The following is a 4,772-nucleotide window of genomic DNA, read 5'->3' as shown; positions in this document are numbered from 1 at the left end:
TCGAACCGGCAACCTTCTGATTACCAGTGCAAATCCATAGCCAAATGTTAGAAGAAAACCCCCACAGATACAGGGTAGTGTTGATCTGAGAAATTCACCAAAGAAAATTTTCCCTTAAAATTTGCCAGGTGGCCGATTTATGCAAGCGTTTTTTCTTTTTTTTCCCAGCACATTATGATGCTTTCCGAGGCTAGTGTGACATCACTGAGTAGGATGCGCCACCTTCATTCCATCCTTAACAGCAAGCTGGTTGAACCCCAGCCCCTCCACTCCCATTTCTGGCCACAATAACTGGTCCAATATAGCTGGCAGATGCTTCTCCAGGTCTCAGGGATGCTTTAAAGACCACGGTGCTATTACAATCCCCTCAAAATTAGTTTCACCTTCCCAGTAGCGTCATTAGGGGGGCTTCAGGGGCCTAAGTTCCTGATCTCAAGGGTCTAGCCCCAGATCAATAATAATCTTCACCCCAATCTCTCCAGCACACTTAGGATTCTATCCACTGGTGTACGCAAGCCCACCCCTGATTCCTCCCATTGCGATCTGACGAAGATCTTTCATAGTGTGAAACCCCCCCAAGACACTTTTTCACTTTTCCGCTTTGTCAGAGAGGAGGGGCTAAGCTCTTAATAAGTGCTGAAGCCAGCGACTCCCCTGCTCCTTCCCTGTTGACTTCAATATGTTTCTTCAACTTTGGTGCAATTCCCGAACCTTCTTACGATTTTGCGAGGCAAATTCAGTTGGATTAATTCATTCAGCCACCAGCAGTCGTACCATCTGCACTTCATGACATCAATTCCATCTGTAGCTAAGCATGTCTGAGCCAGGGGCATTTCTGAGATATGACAGCATCAGGGTCTTTAGCAAACCCCCATGGGTGTCTAAGAAGAAACAAAGATAGATAGATAGATAGATAGATAGATAGATAGATAGATAGATAGATAGATAGATAGATAGATAGATAGATAGATAGATAGATAGATAGATAGATAGATAGATAGATAGATAGATAGATAGATAGATAGATAGGGCCAGCAGGGCCTCATGGACTATGTAGTTTTTATACAAAGCCCTGCTGGATACCTTGAATGGCACTATATGCATTTAGATAGATAGATAATTTTTAAAATTTTTAATAGAAACTTTATTTTGCACAATAAACAGAAGACATGAACATCAATATAAATAACAATTTCTCAATATAACAATGTCATTACTCCCCCACTACTCCCCAGTTCCCTCACATTAACTCAAGTACACACGTCTGTATTTAGTATTCAGCACTCCAGCTAATCCTTCTAACATTTAAACATTACAATTTCACACCAGGTCTTCTACGTTATTCCAAATTTATTTTTAGTTGCCCCTCCTCAATACAGCACAGCACCCCCTTCACTCCCCACACTTTTTCAAACTCTTTGATATTACACATTGTTTTATAATATGTAAATTCTAACTTGACTCTTGAAATTACATAAAATTTGAAAATAAACAGTACCTCATCTGGTAATGTACCACACTGTTTATTTTTACGGCTTTTTAAAATGGTTAACTTTGCTTGCCCAAGCAAATAATTTAAAAGTTGAAATTTAGATTTTGATGTTTTGTTATATTTCATGCCCCAAATAAATCTCTGAACATCAAAAGAAACAGTAAATTTTTCACATATTTTCTGAAAATACACCAACAGAGTTTTCAGTCTCGTACAATATAAAAATAAATGATAGACAGTCTCTTTCTCCCCACAGAAGGCACATTTATCGCTCACATCACTCTGAAGTTTATTAAGAAACACATTTGTTGCGATGACCCCGTGTACAACTCTCCATTGTAAATCGCCTGCTCTCTTATTATTAGGGGGTTTATAAAATTCTCTCCATGCTGGCCTGACCTCTGTTTTTACATTTAATGTTTCAGTCCAGGGTGTCATGATGGTGTTTTTTAAATTTGAAAAATTTGATGCAGTATACATACACATCTTTTTTTGGTAAAGATCGAAAAAAAATATTTTCCTGTTCGTCAAGCCTTAAAATCGAGTCCTCCCTCACACCATCCATGTCCAATTTGGGTTCCACCTCCAGATCAGAAAAACAGCCCTCCTCCTCCACCTTGTTATGCACTGAGGTCGAGTTCCCCTGACTGTCTCTTAGCCTGATAGATAGATAGATAGATAGATAGATAGATAGATAGATAGATAGATAGATAGATAGATAGATAGATAGATAGATAGATAGATAGATACAGTGGTGTGAAAAACTATTTGCCCCCTTCCTGATTTCTTATTCTTTTGCATGTTTGTCACACAAAATGTTTGTGATCATCAAACACATTTAACCATTAGTCAAATATAACAGAAGTAAACACAAAATGCAGTTTGTAAATGGTGGTTTTTATTATTTAGGGAGAAAAAAAAATCCAAACCTACATGGCCCTGTGTGAAAAAGTAATTGCCCCCCTGAACCTAATAACTGGTTGGGCCACCCTTAGCAGCAATAACTGCAATCAAGCGTTTGCGATAACTTGCAATGAGTCTTTTACAGTGCTCTGGAGGAATTTTGGCCCACTCATCTTTGCAAAATTGTTGTAATTCAGCTTTATTTGAGGGTTTTCTAGCATGAACCGCCTTTTTAAGGTCATGCCATAGCATCTCAATTGGATTCAGGTCAGGACTTTGACTAGGCCACTCCAAAGTCTTCATTTTGTTTTTCTTCAGCCATTCAGAGGTGGATTTGCTGGTGTGTTTTGGGTCATTGTCCTGTTGCAGCACCCAAGATCGCTTCAGCTTGAGTTGACGAACAGATGGCCGGACATTCTCCTTCAGGATTTTTTGGTAGACAGTAGAATTCATGGTTCCATCTATCACAGCAAGCCTTCCAGGTCCTGAAGCAGCAAAACAACCCCAGACCATCACAGTACCACCACCATATTTTACTGTTGGTATGATGTTCTTTTTCTGAAATGCTGTGTTCCTTTTACGCCAGATGTAACGGGACATTTGCCTTCCAAAAAGTTCAACTTTTGACTCATCAGTCCACAAGGTATTTTCCCAAAAGTCTTGGCAATCATTGAGATGTTTCTTAGCAAAACTGAGACGAGCCCTAATGTTCTTTTTGCTTAACAGTGGTTTGCGTCTTGGAAATCTGCCATGCAGGCTGTTTTTGCCCAGTCTCTTTCTTATGGTGGAGTCATGAACACTGACCTTAATTGAGGCAAGTGAGGCCTGCAGTTCTTTAGACGTTGTCCTGGGGTCTTTTGTGACCTCTCGGATGAGTCGTCTCTGCGCTCTTGGGGTAATTTTGGTCGGCCGGCCACTCTTGGGAAGGTTCACCACTGTTCCATGTCTTTGCCATTTGTGGATAATAGCTCTCACTGTGGTTTGCTGGAGTCCCAAAGCTTTAGAAATGGCTTTATAACCTTTACCAGACTGATAGATCTCAATTACTTCTGTTCTCATTTGTTCCTGAATTTGTTTGGATCTTGGCATGATGTCTATCTTTTGAGGTGCTTTTGGTCTACTTCTCTGTGTCAGGCAGCTCCGATTTAAGTGATTTCTTGATTGAAACAGGTGTGGCAGTAATCAGGCCTGGGGGTGGCTACAGAAATTGAACTCAGGTGTGATACACCACAGTTAGGTTATTTTTTAACAAGGGGGCAATTACTTTTTCACACAGGGCCATGTAGGTTTGGATTTTTTTTCTCCCTAAATAATAAACACCATCATTTAAAAACTGCATTTTGTGTTTACTTGTGTTATATTTGACTAATGGTTAAATGTGTTTGATGATCAGAAACATTTTGTGTGACAAACATGCAAAAGAATAAGAAATCAGGAAGGGGGCAAATAGTTTTTCACACCACTGTAGATAGATAGATATGAATGGTACTATATGCATTTAGATAGATAGATAGATAGATAGATAGATAGATAGATAGATAGATAGATAGATAGATAGATAGATAGATAGATAGATAGATAGATAGATAGATAGATATGAATGGTACTATATGTATTTAGATAGATAGATAGATAGATAGATAGATAGATAGATAGATAGATAGATAGATAGATAGATAGATAGATAGATAGATAGATAGATAGATAGATAGATAGATAGATAGATAGATAGATAGATAGATAGATAAAAATTTTCTCCCAAAAGGGAAGTTTATCTTTTACAGAAGGTCAAGAAATTTCCAATACCAATAGTTCCCACCCCACCCCAAATACACACACAATCTGGCTACAGGTTTTTGTTTCAACTACTTTTCTAATTACAAGACAGTTCTTTCTGATTGTGAAACTTGCCATTTAACTCGACTACCTGCTGGTGCTTTCATTTGTCTAAGACAATCATTCAGTTGCTATGTCTCTGTCATTCCAACACATGGTGCATCACAAACGCTGTTTTTACAAATCTCATTCCAAATGGCATATAACAGAGACACCCCTTTATGGGTGTCTAAGAAGAAACAAAGAGCATGGTTGTGGTTTCGAGCATATTGATATACATTGTGATAGACGGCCAGGGACCTTGCCCCACTGGGAGACCTGGAGAAGCAGGGGCAATTCCTACTCCAGGATGCAAGATGGCAGCCCTCCGGGATTACATGGGAACCACGGAACAGGGAAGCTCAAACCTGTGGGGACCCATGGCTATAGCCGGGGCGCGCCTAGATGGCTCAGAAGCCATGGCATGCAGCACTTCCGCCACACCAGGAAGTGCTGCTGGACCAGGAAGCAGGTACTTCCAGGTGCCCATGCAGCACTTCCG

Source organism: Erpetoichthys calabaricus, chromosome 8, assembly GCF_900747795.2.
Source record: "Erpetoichthys calabaricus chromosome 8, fErpCal1.3, whole genome shotgun sequence".
Classification (NCBI taxonomy): Eukaryota; Metazoa; Chordata; class Cladistia; order Polypteriformes; family Polypteridae; genus Erpetoichthys; species Erpetoichthys calabaricus.
Note: the sequence above shows the minus strand (reverse complement) of the source record.